Consider the following 19,739-nt stretch of genomic DNA (forward strand, 5'->3'; position numbering starts at 1 on the left):
TATGTTTCTGGTCCTTAACATTTTTTCCTTAACAAGAAGACACAACAACTCATTGTTAAAATAATCATGATTTCAGTTGAAACATGGCTTATTTGGAATAGAGTTATTTATTTATTTATTTATTTATTTACTTATTTTCTGAGAGGAGTCTTGCTCTATGGCCCAGGCTGGAGTGCAGTGGTGCTATCTCGGCTCACTGCGAGCTCGGCCTCCTGGGTTCACGCCATTCTCCTACCTCAGCCTCCCGAGTAGCTGGGACTACAGGTGACCGCCACCACGCTTGGCTAATTTTTTATTTTTATTTTTTTGTATTTTTAGTAGAGAGGGGTTTCACCATGTTAGCCAGGATCGTCTGGATCTCCTGACCTCGTGATCTGCCTGCCTCGGCCTCCCAGAGTGCTGGGATTACAGGCGTGAGCCACTGCACCTGGCTGGAATAGATTTATTTTATATGAGTAAGATGAATTTTCTGTTTTTATCTAAGCATGTCAAATGAAAAAGGCCATATGGATTTTAAGTAAATTTGGACAGAAATTTTGGTATAGTCTAAAATATATGGGCCACAGAAAAGTCATGGAGGGATACCTTATTAATAATCAATGACTTCAAGAGCAACTAAAATGAACACTGATTTTCACCTAACTTGACAGAGTATAATTGGGATAATCTGATCAAAAATATATACCTAATATATAGCTGCTTAAATATATCTAAATTAGTAACTCCTTGTTATTCTACCCAAGTCATTTTCTATTTAAATGGCTTCATTTTTGCTCTTAGTACATATTACTATCTGACCTTATATATATTTTTAACTTTCCTTGAATTTCCAAAGTCAGGAACAGAGCCTAGTATTTAATATGCATTAGATCAACATTTATTGAATAAATAAATACAGGGAGACAGTAAAACAGGCATTGGTAAAAATCTGAGCTCCAGATAAAAAGACACTAGGAAAGCAGAAATTATAGATGTTTATGTACCATTGAGCTTCTTTGCGTATTATCAATTCTGCTTAGTTTTTTTCTTGGGGAATTATTCATATTGATGATTAATTGTTCCTTTACAATAGGCAGGGTGGGAAAGATACTCTAAAGTGCTTCAGACTATTAGTATTATGCAAATTAATATTTTATAATGTTTTAATCATTTAATTGTCTCCGCACCTATTGAATATAGCAGAAATTATAATTTGGGATGCTAGATGAAATTAGATTGCAATGTTAACTAACTTAATTGTATTATGACCAAAAAATGCATAAAATGGCAGCCAGACTCTATTTTTTATGATGAAAGCGAAGAGGAAACGAAGAAATCTAAAAATGTGATTTTTTTTAAGCTACAAAATAGTATGTCTGGAAAATTTTAAAAGCAAATTCAAAAGTAGCTTGCATTTTTGATACAAATTGTCTATGATAAGCTCTAAGTGGAAAGGAGAAAAAGCTGGCTGTGAAACTCTTCATAAGCAGAAAACTTGTCTTCCTGGATCGTGGAAAATGATAGAAAAAAGACAAAAGATATTTAAATAATGAAATAACTAAGAAAGAAACACTGGGTACCCAATGAAGACCTGATTCTAAGAGAAAATGAGGAGAGTGTATTCATATGTTCATATTTACAATCTTTGGGATTTCTTAGCACATGGTGCTTTGTTCCAATGATTAAGTAGAGTTCATCCTCATGATATTCAGAGATTGTTTTAGGCAAAACATATTAGAATTGTAACAACATACGTAATTTTGTTTTGTTTTGTCTTGGGATAAGACATTTTAAAGCCTAGCTCTTCTCTATTTTAAAAAAAGCAATAAGGAATAGCATATCCAGGCAATTTCAGACCTTACCTATCAGAGGGTGGCTTTCACAGAGTGGTTATATGGGGATTATCTACTTTTGGAGGAATGTAATACCGACTCTCAATTTGGTAAGAGGCAAAAGGGGGGAGAAATCTTGAGTCTGAACATGCAAAAAGATGTTGAGATTTGTTTGAGATCAGTGCCAAGTCCCTGAGTCCAGTAGGCAGAATGAGAGTAGTAATGTGTCTGGAGACAGCAGTGGGAAGACAGGAGCAAAGATAAGCTATTTTACCATATAATCTTTAGAAAATAAGACATTTCACCTAAACAATTTTTACAATGTGTAATTTGAAACCTCAAATAGGCGTTTTTCCTGATGTGTAAAGTTGAGTCTGTATAATAGAATTTGATCATTTCTTCACAAATTGGGGCATCATTTTTCAATCTGCTTTTTACAAACCCCCAGTGTTCCAAAAGATATTAATAGATCATCCTAAGAAAACATAGCTTCAAGGTGAAATGGCTTGAAGACATATCGCACATGCCATTTTTCTCTTGGAGTAGAGCAATGCTTAATTGGACTCTCCGAAGTATGGCAGAAAGGAAATTTGCTGCACTTTATTTAACTTAATATTTTAAAAATGTATTTGATTATAACCCTGATTTTTGTGGAACACATTTTGGAAGATATTAATTTTATAAGAAGTACAGTTTGAGAGATGACTTTAAAAGCATCATTATTAATAATTGCCTATTGCAGTGCCTCCCAAACTTTATTACACATATGACTTTTTCAGGGAACCAGCTAAAATGCATATTGGGATTCAGTGTTTGTCTGAGGCGGAGAGGAGAGACTGCATTTCTTTTATCTTTTTCTTTTTCTTTTTCTTTTTTTTTTTTTTTTTTTTTTTTTTTTGAGACGGAGTCTCACTCTATTGCCAAGCTGGAGTGCAGTGGCACCATCTCGACTCACTTCAACCTCCACCTCCCAAGTTCAAGTGATTCTCCTGCCTCAGCCTCCTGAGTAGCTGGGACTACAGGTGTGCACCACCACGCCCAGCCAATTTTTGTATTTTTAGTAGAGACAGGGTTTCGCCATCTTGGCCAGAATGGTCTCGATCTCTTGACCTTGTGATCCATCTGCCTCAGCCTCCCGAAGGGCTGGGATTCCAGGCCTGAGCCACTGCACCTGGACGAGACTGCATTTCTAACCAGTTCCCATGTGATGCATAGGCTGCTGGTCTGGAACCCACACCTTGAGCTGACCAGCTCTGTTTCATTTTAACTGGTCAGTATCACAGAGATTATTGAGATTTAAATAGATATACATTTTGACATCAGTAGCTTCAGCTGTTTAGGCTGATAGTGTGAAACACATCATTACAGTGGAAATCTACTTCAGCTTTGCCTGGCATCAGGCTAACAAAGTCAAGGTAAGACAAAAGCCAGAGTCCCCCCATATACAAATTAACAACAAGAGTGAGAGAAGAAGAATCTGTTCCGCAACTTCTGGACCACCCTCTAGACCAGACGTATGAAGTGGTCAGATGTGGAAAGAGAACACTGATGACAGGACTTTTTTTTTAGAGAGCTGATGCATCAGTCCCTAGTTTTTTTTGAGGTAGGAGTAAGAGAAAGCTCTTATGTTTCCAAACCAAGTGATAGCAAATAAAATGCAAATGATCAATTTTGAAATATATTCCCTGAGAGTGGGAGACACAGAGGGCTTGTGCCACACTCATTCTTGGGAACACTAAAACAGAATGTGTATTAGGTCTGATCCATGCTTGGACTTATGCATAAGTGACATCCGATTAAAATTGGCCTGCACTGCTGAAATCTATTAGTGTTAGAGATATGTGAGTATCTCCCATAGACCTGTCATGGAATGCATGGGAGAGAAAAACCAAACAAAACTGCTTTGGGTTATGTCCACTAAGGTTGCCTGTAGGACAAAGAGCCATCTGTAGAAAGAGTCGAGTTATACAGCAAAGATTCTTAGAGATGAGGAAGTTGCAAATGATACCCCAAAGGGACACAGTTGGCTCCACCCGAGTCAAGGGAACTGCAGGAAGAAAGGACCCTGTAAGAGCCCTCAAGGGTCCCGAAAGGCGAATGATACCACCTTCTCCCCTAAAAGTCCCCTTCTAGGTTTCCAGCTTAAAGCAGGTCCAGGAGAGGAAACAGAGCTTTACTGTAAATCAGGTTTGTTTGTTTGTTTTTATTATGATGATCTTGGACTGGACTACTGGCTTCTGAATTTAAATTTGAACTGTACTTAAATTTAAACTTGTACTTGAAATGACTGTAGGACTCAATTACCTAAAACTGAATAGAGCAGCCATGGTTGTTTCCCAGTCCATTCAAGAACATGTGAAAATGAGGCCTGCTGAATAAAGTTTCAATTCAGGAGTGGTGGAAGAGGACACTGGGTTGTATTTTGTTTATGTTAGGGGTCAGGCAGGTTCAGCACATCAGTCACAGAAGATTCATACATATCAGTTATCTACCACTGACGTCAAAGGTCACCTCTCTCTGTGGCCAGTGTCTCTGCTCTTCTCCTTTCATCTGCTGTTTCTAGTCAACAGAGGGCCTGAGCACAAATGTTCAGCCCGTGAAGGTGCTGAGCCGAGGCAAGAAGGACTCTTCTTCCTTGCATCAAACATTGGAATTTCAACCCAGAGAATGTACCTATGTCTACAAGATTTTTTATTTCCTTTTTTCTCTTTCTTCTTTTTAGATTTTGGTTTGGGTCATCTTTCTTTCTCTTCCTATTATTTGTTTTTTGAAATGTTACTTATATTGTTTTATTATTATTTGTGAAAATTTTATATACACATATCTGAAAATATGTACAAAATACATTGCTATACATTAATGTATAGCAATAAAGAAGTTGCATATTACTTTGACATTTATTCATTGCCTTATGGAATTAAAGAATAGATTTTATGGCCGGGCACAATGGCTCATGCCTGTAATCCCAGCACTTTGGGAGGCCGAGGCGAGTGGATCACCTGAGGTCAGGAATTTGAGACCAGCCTGACCAACCTGGTGAAACCCCATCTCTACTAAAACACAAAAAAATTAACTGGTCGTAGGGGGAGGCACCTGTAATCCCAGCTCCTCAGGAGATTGAGGCAGGAGAATCACTTGAACCCAGGAGGCGGAGATGGCAGTGAGCTGAGATCGTGCCATTGCACTCCAGCCTGGGCAAGAAGAGTGAAACTCTGTCTCAAAATAAATAAATAAATACATACATACATAAAATATATTTCACCTATAGAGGGAGGAAAGGAGGAGACAATATAATAGACATCTTAAATATAATAAATTACTTTGGAGGTGTGTGTGTAGACTCTGATTCAAATGCTGAATGAATTCTGACTTTGTTTGTTAAGCACACACACACACACAATAAACAGAGATACAGGACAAAGACATACTTTTGATTCTTCTAAAAAAAAAGTTATATTCTTGCTTTTCATAGTCTGACAAAAGACAAGGTGGCTTTTGCCTCTGGAACTCTCACTTCTTCATGACTTGAACCAGTGTGCTTTCTTTCTGGTTACCCTTAATATCAGCAATCATTTATGATCATTTACTGTGAATCAGAAATTGTGGTGAGTATTTTATGTATATTAATTTACTTGGAACTCATGCCTCCCAAATTGCTGATGCAGGCATTTTAAATTGCAATTTATATGAACAAAATGAAGCTTACAGGATGTCAATGAGCCCAAGTTATAACCCACATTATAGAGACTAGTGAAACCAGACTTTGAACCTGATGAGTTACACAACAAGACCTGCACACTTGACAAAGTAGAATATAAATATTTGCTATCTGCAAGGAGTTGACATTGTCCGACAACTGAAACATAATTTTTGTGAGGCTGTTTTTCTTTATTTGCAGTACTATTGCAAAGATCACGCTGCAGTTCTTCCCTTGCCAGTTATTTACAATACTGATATTTAACATCACCTCAAGAGATAACATTAAACTATACAAAATCCCCAGGATTAAAGGAAAATATGCTTTGACTATATTTCTAATTCTTTTTAGAGAATAAAAATGTGAACTATTCTGAGTTTTATGGGTATCCCATATATGTACATAAAGTTAATTCTCTGTCTCAAGAGTAACATAGATATAAAAAGGCCAATTACAATTTTATGAATAGGAAATATAAGATCTGGGGATTTGATTTCTCTATTGTTGTATTCTAAATAACAGCACTATTTCTAGGGAATACTTACATCCTTCCTGACACAGAACAACTAGCAACTTTCATTAGAGAAAAGTCAAACCAGATGCAGTGTGAGTCCCTATATGTTGCAAGTAATGTTAAAATAGATTCCAAACTGGTGTCTTGTTTTGATGAAAACTCTGAAGACAATTTGGAGGCTGTTTGTCAGACTCTAGAGACTGAGGCACAGATGGAGTTCTGAATTAAGTGACTTTGTATTTTGAGATTTGAAATGAGCTCTAGTCCCAATTGTATATTTCAGTGATTATGGGCTAATTGCATGTGGTAATTGATTATTAAAGGATTTATACCCTTAAATTTTTAAGGTTTATGAATTTTAAATTCAAAATTGCTAATAAAATTCAAGATGTAAACTTTATCTCTAGGTTAATTTATGTAGAATTGTGTGAACCATGTTTTGCTTTGTTTGGTAACACAATATTCTTCTTTTGAGGATTTTCTATAAAGCCAAAGTCCTTGAAATCTCAAAAGTTTAAATATTTTAACTTTTCTAATATGTAAAGCAACAATATTTACTGCCTATTTTCCAATCATATCAAACAATTTTGAGTTGAAATGCTTGTTTCCTTCTAATACGGAAATAACCCTGAATTTATAAACTAAATACCTTGCATGTCTTTTGCATAAATTAAAATAAAGTAAGTATATTTAATTTATCATTGGGTGTTCGTGTATATTTCCAAAATCTTAAAGTAGATTACATAATATGTTTCAGAAAGGAATTATGTATCTGCGAGGCATCATTTTCAAAGCATCATTTGCATGCCTTCAATCAATATTATTAAAAATCGGAGTATTTCTGAATCCCAGAAGCAATACTTTAATAGCCTTATTGTAGTTCACTGTTTTTACTGTACCATTAGTTTAAATTTTTTCTAAACGATTTATTAATTTATGTTAGCTATCATTAAAAATAATTATAAACTTATTTTAAATGTTTAGTACTTTGTTTCCTGTTGCTCCCATACCCAACTACTACAAATTTAGTGGTTTAATATGTTATCTTATAGTTCTGCGGGTCAGAAGTCTGAAATGGATCTTAATGGGGCTAAAATGAAATGTTGTGTTCCTTCTATAGGCTCCAGAATCTCTTCCCTGCCTTTTTCAGCTGCTAGTAACTGCCTGCTTTCCTTGGCTCCTGCCCTCATCATTCTGAACTCTGTTTCCATCATGTCAACCCCTTCTCCTTTACACTTTTGCATTTTTCTTTCATTTATAAAGACCTCTGGGATTATATTGGGCCCACCCTGATAATCCAGGTTAATCTCCTCATCTCAAAATCCTCAGTTTAATCACAACCACAAAGGCCCTTTTGCCATGTGAGGTAACATATTCACAGGTTTTGGAGATTCGAATGTGAAAATCTTCGGGAGAGGGGAGCATGAATCTGTTTACCACAATCGTGGGTTTTTGTTTTTTTTTTCCATTTATATCATTTGTAGTATAAATTTTTACCTGTACATTTAGAAGAAAATATTCTGTACCAAGGGTAATGAGAATTAATATTTTCTTGAATGTCTTTTTTTTTCTGTAACTACATCACACTAACATATTTTTTAAATGGGAAATAAAAGGTAGTGATCCAATGCCATACTAATTAAATTGGAATAATCGCGTGTGTACATATTAGGTTGTTTGTTTGTTTGCTTATTTGTTTCATTTTTGTAGGTTTATATAGTTGTCAAGATATAAAGGAAAGCAATATAATATACTACATTATTTTTCTAAAATAATGACACTGTTATCAAGTTGATATCCTCTCTCCAACCCAGATAAGGAGGAAAATATCGATTCAAATATCATAAAACAGTCTCTAGTTTGATTAACCTCAGTTGCCTAATAGAAACAGATGTATTTGCCAAACACCCTGTGAAGACCTCTTACTCCCTCCTGTAATTGATTAAAAATTGACCATTAGTTCTTTCCCATGCCTCTCATTGAGAGGTGGGGTCCATTGCCCCTTCCCTGGAATCTCAACTGGTTTATGACTGGCTTTTTCAACTAAAATGGAGTGGAATAGAAATGATGCCAATTGATTCCGTGTCTGGATGGCAATAGATTTGTTACTTCCTCTTTCTCCCTCATGGAGGCCATCTACCACGTAAGAAGTCCAATTCTTTTGACATCTCCAGAAAGAGAGGAAGCTCAAGGTAGCCAAACTGAGAGAGGCCATATAAAGTGAAGAAATGTGGAGAAAAAAAAAAAAGAATTCTTAAAGCTCCCAGCCTAAAACACACCAGAATACCAAATCCAACTAAGCCTTGCCCGAATTCCTGCAGAATCAAGAAAAACTAAAATGGTTGTTGTTTAAAATCACTAAGTTTAGGGGTAACTTGTTACTCAGCAGTGGATAAGGAAATACTCTTTCTCTCTTTAGTACATTTAATTTAGTAATGTGCTCCAAGTCTCTTGCTTTTTCGTGATGCATCCAGAAGTAGATTTCAATTTTTTTTAATCTATTTTGAAATGTCAATATGATACAGCATCTCCCTATGGCACAGGGCTATTTCTGTATCTAGACATGTATCTCATCATAGCCTGTGGAAAGCTCTAAGTTGGTTTGTTTGACATGGATCCAGGATGATGGTATAATGGTTTGAATTTTATTTTTTATTTGGAGGCTAATAGTACCCTTACAAGATACGAAATACGGTTGAAGACTTAGAGCTCCCAATAACAACCTTTGTATTTTTAAAACAAATTTTGTACTCTTTATATCTAACCTCTAAAGTAGACCGTTTTATTGGAGTACAGAAAAAAAGAGAGAAAAAAAAGCATTGTATAGCTGTCTCATTCCTTTCCTACACCTCTGAAATAGCAGGTTAGTTCTGGATGGAGGCCTATAGTCTCCTAGGTCCTTTTGAGAGGTGAAAATGGAAGACATAATTGAATGGGATCTCATTGACTCCATCCCAGTCATCTTACTATGAATTCCAGAGACACACGAAGAAGATTGAATTTCAGTTGAGTCCTCTGGGATGATTAGAAGACAACCACTATTGTGGTTCCAACAGCTAAATTAACAGAGGGTCTTTAGATTTTTTTTAAATTTAGTTTTAATTTTTATTTATTTTTTAGAGATAGTCTCACTGTGTTGCCCATGCTGGTCTTGAATTTCTAATCTCAAGCAATCCACTTGCCTTGGCCTCCTGTAGTGGTGGAATTAGAAGTGTAAGCCACTGAGCATGGCCAGAATTTTTTAAAATTAATAAACTTTATTTTAGTAGCATTTTTAGTTTGAGAGCAAAATTGTGTGGAACATACAGAGAGTTTCCATACAGCCCATCCCTGCACATGCACAACCTTGCCCACTATCAACATCCCACACCACAGTGGTACTATTTTTTAACCAATATTTACATTTTAAATCTATGTTGACTCACTGTTATCAAAGTCTGTAGTTTACATTAGAATTGGGTATTTATTTACTTACTTATTTATTTTTTTTTGAGATGGAGTCTTGCGCTGTCACCCAGGCTGGAGTGCAGTGGTGCAATCTTAGCTCATTGCAACCACCATCTCCTGGGTTCAAGCAATTCTCCCTGCCTCAGCCTCCCGAGTAGCTGGGATTACAGGTGCCCACCACCACACCCGGCTAATTTTTGAATTTTTAGTAGAGACGGGGTTTTGCCAGGTTGCCCAGGCTGGTCTTGAGCTCCTGACCTCAGGTGATCCACCCTCCTCGGCCTCCCAAAGTGCTGGGATTACTGGCGTGAGCCACCGCACTCAGCCAGAATTGGGTCTTTAGATTTATTTCCTTACACAAAGATTGGAGCAAATGTTAAGGTCTTCTTTCATCCCAATTAGACAACCATTGACTCTGAGCCTTTGCAATTGTTTTGCACTGTATCATGTTTTTCTTTCTTACCTCTCTTAATTTTTGCTCGTAAAAAACTTGAATTGCCTTGCTCTCTTCTCATAAAACTGTACATTTTATCTAAGAAGACTTGACCATTAGGATATGTGGTTGTTACTGAACTGTACTGTATCCTGCTTTTTCCTGTGCAGATTTAGGGAGTAATCACAGGGGGGTTATTTATTAATTGGCTGTAGCTGCTCAGAATATGTTCATATCTATATCATCTTAAAATGTCTAAGATGAGAAGACCACAAATAGTCTCAACAATGCGGCACACATCTGGAGGGTAACTACCTATTAGATAGAAGTAACAAATTTTCTCATGCACCTTATAAATTTGCACAAATAAACTAAAAGATTCAGAGTCATTGCAGAAAGATCATCTGTGCTGTTAGCACATGGCCAAGAAATAGATATTCATTGTTGAATATCAATGAATATATATCAGTATCAATCTTGCTCCCCAAGGGCAACCACTATTTATGTTGAAGACATACATATAGCCATCTCTTCCTATATATACCTATACCCTATAATTATTTTATATAAAATGGAATATACTAGATATGCTTTTGTGTATAATCTTTTAAATTCACTCAATTGTATATGATTGAGATCATTCCATGTCAATATATGATGTCATTTATAATGACTGTAGGATAGTTTTCCTTTATAAGTATGTACCCTTATTTATTTAGCCAAGATTGACTTTTAAAATGTTTCTGTATTTCATTACTATAAATAATATTTAGAAAACATCATCCTAGTTGTGATTTGTTTACCACTGCAGCAAATATAAAATATGTTTTCTTAGCTGGGAGACTCACTTTTGCATAGAGGTATAAGTATTTTTTAGGTGAAATTCACATAAGTTAACCATCCTTTCCTTGGGGTTGCGCTACTGTCCAATGAGTGCATAATGAGGGCTGTACTGCTAATGCCTACACAACATGCCTGCATCAACTAGGGCTTTGCTTTACCTTGGTGCAATTATTTAAAAAAATAAAAAAAACTTTAAAAAATATTATTAAAGTTCACATAAGTTGCTCATTTTATAAAAAGGAGTTTATCATATTTAAGTTGGATTTCATTATTTTATTAATATTACAAATACATTTGATATAGAGTGTTGATATGATTTTTTCAGGTCTAATGTGTATTCTTCATTTTTGTTATTTATTGCTCTTTAAAAGCATCAAAGTCTTATACAATGAAGCTTGCAGTAGTATAATGAGAAAATGGATGGAATTTATGTAAATATAAATACACGAATTATTGATTAAAATGTAGTTATTGTAGTAATAGTAGATGCCTTTTGTATTGAATATAATTCATTCTGCATTTGAAATTTGAAATAAAAATTAAAAATATTTTAACAAATCCTAAAATCATTTCATTTATTTTTCCTCATATAACCATACACAGTATAAAAATTAAGGATTTTTAAAAATTTGATTTCCCATTATTTCACGTTTTTGCCTCCTGATAATCTAAGAGGAACCTCAGAGAAACATATGTTGGTATTCTTCTAAAATCTCTTTAAGCATAAGTTATTTAGCGTTCTCATCAACAGAAACACAAGATGTAGAATTCTCAGAATTCTTTCTTATTTGATAATCACACAGAAAACAAAAGACATATGTAAAAATAACTTGCTAATATGGCTATGAAATAGCTATCCAGGATAGTAGATCTATTTAGTTTTATTGTGAATGAACAGAAGTCATTGCATATTGAATAAAAAGGTGAACTGTAATTACATACAATGCTTGTCAAATTGCTATTGTCAATTTTAAAGAAGGAATTACAATTTGAGAATAGAAATTATTAAAGAAAACAGAAAGAGATGTCATTACCTTAATACAGCCTAAATTGTCACCAACCCCACTTAATTATTCAGCATATTCTGAAAACCTTTAGGAAATCCATCATATTTAGCCTGTTCTTTGCAGCTATCCGTAGGCAATAGAAGCAAACCACAAACTCGAGGCTAATTGTGTTTAAATTCTAAGACATTTACTGCAAAACATTAAAGACACATCAATTCCTCCCCAGGAATTACTTCTGGATTTGGAGTATGGTGGTTTATATAGACCCCTCTTTGTAAACTGCTTGCTGTTAAGATAATACATATCACTTTATCGTCAATAGAAAATGGCAGAACCTATTGCTTTAGGGATAGGTTTTCTCTTGGAAATGAATGGCAAATCACAATTATATAAACCAAGAGATGACATAATATATCTATAGGTTGCATAATAATAATCATGGCAAGAGAAACCTATTGCATTTGCAAGATTAGAGCTAATTGGTTTTGCAGAGTGCAAGAAATCAATTTTGAAAATGCCAAGTCAAATCAGGTGTGCTATGCTATTAACTAGTATGTGGTTTACAACAAAACCAGAAATTGAGTTAGAGAATTTGTTTTAGACAGCTTTATTTGCAAAGCACATGAAAATGCTAAGAAATTTGGTGTATTTACATAGGCAGGCATCTTATTCAGTGATAGGAAAGAAGAATTCAAGCAGTAAGGAAAAATAATGCCGTTTCTATTTTATGGGAACAAAATTATTGAAATTAAATTTTAAAAGTTAATAATAATTTCCATAAGGGATTATACTTTAAATATTATCTAGAAATATTAAATAGAAATATAATTTAAGCATGGGCATGCAGTATATTCTGCTGTAAATGGACTCTGTGAGCACAGAACAGTCATGCTGTCTTCGGGAATGGAAGACGTTGTCTATGTCCACGAGGACATGTTTGTTCCCTGAAGTTTTATTTTTCTGTAGCTATCCCTTAGGATCCATTACCAAAACTCAAAGAATGAGCCAGCAAAGAAGTCTGTGGGCCTCATCCATTTCCATTTATTTCCATATGTTGATATGCTGCATATTTAATAAGGAAAAAAATTTTCTTAAGAAAATAAAACTGTAGACTATAAGATCTTTTTCACTCCTACTATTCTAAGAAAGGCAATAATTTACCACACTGTTTAAGTAACGTGTTTTCAAGTAATGACATCCATTAAATGATGCTTCTGTTTTCATATTAAGAAAATCCAGACTTTCCAAGTTTTCTTATTTTTAAAAGATGAAGTAATTATATCAAAGAAAAGAAAAGGCTAAGATGATTAGGAAAGGAACCACTATTCATTTTGCCTGCTTTTTTTTAGTGGGGGGTAGTTAGACTCTCATCATTCCATATGTCATTTTGTTATTAGTTAATAACTACCAATTATATAACTATTGATAAGGTGACACAGGATAGATTTTCATTTATGAGAAATATTGATACACTTTGTATACATTATTTAGATTGCTTGCTAAGAAATACTATTCTTACATCCATTTGCATTGGTTTATTCTATTTCTAAGTTTATATTTGGTTACTCAAAGCTAACTTTGTGAGATTTTCCAGACACTGCTAAAAATAAATCAGAGTGTTTCTTTTACACAAAGTTTGGCTATTAATGGATGTTGTCATTTTTTATGTTGTAACAAGAAATTTGCCTAATCTCATAAAATAGTTTACTACTATAGAAAGTTCAAATTTTATTCCAAGGAAACTATTAGTATTTAAGATATAGCCCTTGAATTTGACATGTGTATCTGAACATTAATTGAATATGCATAATGGCAGCAAATGTGTGGGTGAATTTGATTTTGTAAAATAGTAAAATAAACTTTTGGGTTTGGTGAATAATGTGGACTATCAAGTTGCATATTAATGTTTTTATAATCACATAGTAAGTCTTAAATGCTATAATAGTTTGTGATCTAATTCTGATCTCATGTTCCAAGGAGAATTAAAAACTTTTCCTTTTATTCCTTATTGTTTAAGAACAATTTATATGCAGTGTAACATTCAGCAAACATTTATTGAGCACCTAGTGGGAGCCCCTAATTGCTGGAGATACAGTTATGAGTCAGATCGAATCACTGCCCTTGAAGTTTGAGGAGGAAGACAAGAAAAATGACTTTCCATAAGGGCTGTTTAATATATAAATCTGCACATGAAGGAGAGATAGTAAGAGAGTGGTCAATTCTACTTTCAGAAGCAAATCAAGAAAGACTCTTTGCAGAAGATAATATTCTTGTCCTGCTCCTCCTTACCAAATGGAAAGTAACACTGACTTAAACAGAATACACCAAATTTACATTGTTATTCAGATCCTAGCAACCTGGCACCAACAGCTTGCCTGAAATAAAATTTCAGGTGAAGTTTATGGGTGAATGTCATGAAACCAAGTCCCATAAATCAGATAGTCATGAGATTCACTGCATTTCCAAGACCAGTTGAGTTTACATCATGATTAATAATCAATCATATTCTCTTAATTTTATCTCTTACTAACTTAAAATGTCATGGTGAAGGATTTTTTGAAACCTCAGAGTATAATAGGTCCCACTAAGGAAAATGACAAACTGATTGTCCAAATAAAAATCACTCTGGGCCTACTGAGTATGTTATGGTAAGGATAAAAATGAGAGTGAAACCTTCTGAAAAATTATTTGCCCTTTATTAATGAAGGAAGTATGTATTATTTACTCCTACCATGCTTTGGGCCCAAGAAAGAAATTGCTGAAAAAAAAATAAACCAAGGGAGAGTTTTGAAAATTAACTCTGCAGCAAATTTAAGATAAATAAATAAATAAGAACTTAAAGCTGAAATTTGAAGGAGAGATCAAAATCAGATGGTTCTCTTTTGAGCTATAATGAGCCATAAAAAGGACTTTTCCTGACTAGTAAGCTAAAATGCCTAATGATATGACATGAAGGAGTTTTGGATACCATAAATGTTAGCATCAAAAGTTTAATACTTAAGAGTTCATATAAAGGCATTATTAATGAGAAATGATGCCCTTAGGAACTCCGCGTACTAATAAATTGCTTGAAATAAATGGCATTTATAACTTTTTGTTTATCTGAAAGTTATTAACGTTTTCTTTATTTAAGAGTGACACTTTTGTTCAAATTGTAATTGTTTTAGGTACATAATTAAATGAACAAATTTGGCTGAGAGAGAGAAAGAGCTGCCATTTTTAAATCAGAAGAAGCATGCTCCAACTTTGGAATAAATATAGCTAAGAAATTTTTATCACCATTTAATGTCTCAAATTTCTAAGTATAGGGCCATAGACACAAAAGTTTCACAAAACTATCTCAGCAGTGCTAGAATAAAACAGGTAGCTCTATTTATAGCCAAAATGTTCACTGATGCCATTTTGCCACTTGTAATACGTTAGGCTATTAATAGGAAAACTTATAGCCTGAGATTATTTCTCACTCTAAATAGTGTTTTTCAAACATAAGTGCATATAAACCACCTGAGAGTTTTAAAAATTACCTATATCTGGGTCCCACCCCTAGAGTTCTGATATAATTGATCTGGGGTCCAGGCTGGACATTTGGACAGTGCAACCAAGGTTGACAAGCACTGTTATAAAGAAACTTGAAACAGGAGAAGCTTAGAGATTTTCAAAACTCAGAGGCAATTGAGTTGCAATCATTATGACAAAATAAATGATGCTTATTACTCCAAGATAGAACATATCAGGTAGAGAAGATAGCTAGAAGAGTGTTTCTTCAAATACCTAAGTGTTTACCACGGATTTAAATGATCAGAGAGCATGAAAACAACAATTAAAGTAATTCATATGAATACAACAATCAACATAATTCTCAATAAAACCAATTTTGTTAATAATAATTTTGGTTCTGAAAATTTTGATAATGCAGAAAGAAGCTCTCAGATCAGTGTTCTTAAATATCAAAATAGCAGTTCGAGAGCACCTGGAAGGTCAGTTAAATTGGATGAAACTCTCTCTGATATATGGTTGGGATCATTCACTTTTGCTCTACTTTTAAAAAATGTATTAACCAAATAGTTATGAGTCTATCTATCAAGCATTCAAATTATTTTACATGTAATCTCCAATCTCCAGAAAATAAATGGAACCACAACAAATTTACCCCAATTTCTGCGGAGAGCATAAATAATTGCTTTCAAGGGATGCTTGAATGAAATTACTTCCCTGACTGCAGGGGTTGGGACTTGGTGAAGATTTGTCCTTTGTGAGTAATGAGAAGAGTATACTTGGATATAAAAATAGTAAAGAAATAATTAGTTTTTTAAAAACCCTAAATTCCATGTTTAGCAAAGTTAATGAGTCCCTAAATTCCTAAAGCTGAATATTAGTGTGTAAATGAGTACTCCAAACCAATAGAGAATTACCTTAAAATTCATGGCTATTTAGCTAAAACTTCATATGTTCTTATCATTCTGTGTCTCCTAGTTTTAGATCGAACAGATGTTTTGACTCCTAAAAGACTCAAAATTTCTGACAATGCCCTTTATTAATAAGTTGCATTTTGAAAAATCATTTATTAAGTAAAAATTAAATTTACATTTTCAAAATTGCATGTAGGGTTAATTTACCTAATCCTTTATCTATTTTGTGTTCCCAGTTAGCCAGTTTTGTTTCTGATATGTAAATATTTAAAAATATTTGTTGAAATTACAAATTTTATTAATTGATTTTTGAGGGTACTAGGGTAGGTTAGTTACTTTTTATTTAAGTTTCATGGTGTTTTGCATATTCAACTTATTATATTGTGAGTAGCCTGAAAGACAGTAGCTATATGATCATTTGAGATAATGGTAACAATATTCAAGGGTTGAAAAGATATTATTTTAAATATGAGCTAAGGAGATTGCACTTTATGTAACTAGGGGATGATGAGAAAATCTGTTTTAACAGCATGATTAAATTGGGAATTCTTTTTTTGAAGTTTTGTAAAAGGGAGGCAGAAGTTTAAGGAAAAATGTTGGTTAGGTAAACTTGGATAATTTTAGATTAGTGACAATACTCAAGCTCTTGAAAATAGGAAAAGTTGCTCTTGTCATGTTAAAGGACAAGGGCTGCCATATGCTAATCACTGTATCTTTACACAGATCCTATAAAATGATTTATATAGAGAAGGGATTCTGTAAATCTTTACTAAATGAATGTTAGGTGATGGAATGGACCATTGTGGCTGAAGGAGAGAGTAGTGAAAATGGGGATATTAGGAAAGGAAGTGGATGATTTGCTTGGATTTTGTTAAATTAGGTTTTGATAAAAGAAACCTGAAAAACAAACAAACAAAACAGCCTGCATGACTTCTTAAAGTCCCCAGCTCTTAATACTGTTCCAATGGCAATAAATTTCACACAAGTTTTGAAGAGAACATTAAAACCATAGCAAAGCACACATTATATTCGTTGTTTCTGGGTAGTGCTTCTTTACCAGGCAAATAAATCCTGGTAGACATGCAAGAGCTTGCTCTTAATCCAAAATAAACAAAATGTGTTTTACTGAGAAAATTGCAGGCATATCAAAGGGTAATTTGACAGTAAGGGTACAGAATACTATCAAGATAATTTCTTCTGTTTTACATACATGTGTGATTCTTGTTTGAATGCAAGAGGGCTGAATACCAGCCGTATTTCATATATTTTGTGCCAACTTCTGTACACAGATTTTTTTTTTCTTGAAGAGAGAGGAGAGGAAAGAGGAGAACATTAATTCCAGATAGCTTTAAGCAAATGTTAGAAAGGTGAACATTTATAGGCTTCCAAATATCTTTTGGCTAGCTGACATTTACAAACACTGAGCTACGTAAGCTTCTTCCCCTAGCAATATTAAGGCTCTAGCCGCAAGTAAAGGATATATGAAGTGAAATGTGCCATTCAAACATAGTAAAGAAGAAAACTGTAACCACTGTTGGTGAAAATCATGAGAACAAAGTCTTTCTTGTTGTTTTAAACATTCTATAAAAACATTGCAAAAGTTTATATAGCTGGTTAAAATACTTGGGACTATTTGCTCCATTTCCACACCTTATGATAAGGTCCAGGCATTTGTTGAGAGGGAAATTGCCCATTTAAATGAAGGAAAAATATGTTTTAAATTACTTAGAGTACTCTGTTGAAACCTAATGAGAACAGAAGGCAGCATTAATAAGAAAAATAGTATTTACAAAGACTGCTTAAGAATGCAAGCTGGGTGCCAACTAATTGTAATTCTTTAATTCTGGTATGCGTGCAACATCCCATGTGTATGCAAACAAAATGTGTATTTCCAAGCTGTGTGTTTTAGGATCAGAGAATTTCAACCAAATATTAAATTCCCAAATAGTATGCAAACAGGTGCCAATCATCGCTTTAACATGACAGCTGGAAGAAAAAATTCCACGCAACACGTGTAGGTAATTGTGGTTAATGTTTATCTTTACATAGGAAGATATTTTAGAGATGTGTGAGTATGCAAATAACTCTTGGATTTCTAATTACTGTATTTATCAAGTTGTATACACTGTCTAAATTCAGAAATGAAAGCAATTTTAAAATAACATGTATATTATAAAGGCAATAATCTGCCTTTCTGTCTCTGCCTATGTCTCTATCTCAAACATGTATGTGTGTATGTGTATATACACCCTCACTTGTGAACATACATTCATAACCACATGTATAAACACACAGTATAAAAGCACATATAAGGACATATGCCAAAATATTATCAGTAGTTAATTTTAAGACAAGCCTGATGGGTCATTTTAATTTTCTACTTTTTACATGTCTGTTTTGATTGCAACTTTAAAAATAAGCCATGTCACTTTTTAAAGGGAAAGGGAGAGAGAAAGATTTGCCTGTTTGGGAAAATTTTTGGAAAGGAACACCACAGGAAATTAGGTCATTCTTAGGTGCCTGCTGTTTATATCTAAAATGGTTTTCAATAATGGGATAGTTCTAATATCAGTAGAGATATCCATTATCACGTGCAGATTGAACCTTGTTGCAGGATAGAAATATTTAAAACTATTTAACTGTCTTGAAGAATTGTTCAAGTTTTGAAAATATATTTAAAAAGAAAAACTTTCCAGTTAATTTTATGAAATAAACAAAATCTTTATTCTAAATGATATATTTATAAAATTTTATTTTATAATTGGTTATTGGTAGTGTAAGGAAATAAAATAGACTTTTATGTGCTCATATTGTAACCAGTGATCCCGATAGCTATCTTTAGTTATTAGTTCTAATATTTTAGTTTAGATTTTCTACATATACAATAATGTCATTAGCAAATAATGACCAGTGTATTTCTTTACTGCTAATTCTTACTTTTTTTCTTATTGAACTGACTAGAGAATCTTTTATCTGATCCCATAAGGAAAGCTTTCTGTATTTCCTTATTAATTATAATATTTTTGTAAGATTTTATGATTATCTTTCATCAGATTAAATAAATTCCATTTTATTCCTAGTTTGCATATTAAAAATATTTTCTGTATCCATTGAGATAAGATTTTCTTTCATATTGTTAATATAGTGAATTACAATAATTGATTTTGTGATATTAAAACAATATTTCATTATTGAAAATACTTATTTTTAATTTTTTGTACTTTTTAAAATTAAGGTATAATTCATACAACATAATATTTGCCTTTAAAAAGGATGCAACTAAGTACACAATATAATATAATATTATAAGCATAATATAATATTTCTTTTGTTGCTTGTAATTTGGTGTCATATCTAAGAAACCATCGTTTAACCTAAGGTCATGAAGATTTTGCTTATGTTTTCTTCTATGAATTTTTTACTTCTAGGTCTTACATTTAGGTTTTGATCAACTTTGTGTGTAACGAAAGGTCAGAATCCAACTTCTTTTGTTTGCATGCATATGTACAGTTGTCCCAACACTATTTTTGACAAGAATACTATTTCCCCATTGAATTTTCTTGGCATCCTTTCAAAAA

The 19,739-nt window shown here is 33.6% G+C and overlaps 1 protein-coding gene and 1 non-coding gene across 3 annotated transcripts in view; both read left to right on the forward strand.

Annotated features, from left to right (window-relative positions):
• Window positions 1–19,739, forward strand: part of GPC5 (glypican 5) — a 1,466,403-nt gene that overhangs the window by 669,482 nt on the left and 777,182 nt on the right. The gene's annotated exons all lie outside the window — the stretch shown is intronic.
• On the forward strand, window positions 10,799–10,924 carry LOC126940903 (U4atac minor spliceosomal RNA). The gene has a single exon (XR_007720974.1). It is a non-coding gene; the product is annotated as a U4atac minor spliceosomal RNA (small nuclear RNA).

Source organism: Macaca thibetana, chromosome 17, assembly GCF_024542745.1.
Source record: "Macaca thibetana thibetana isolate TM-01 chromosome 17, ASM2454274v1, whole genome shotgun sequence".
NCBI lineage: Eukaryota > Metazoa > Chordata > Mammalia > Primates > Cercopithecidae > Macaca > Macaca thibetana.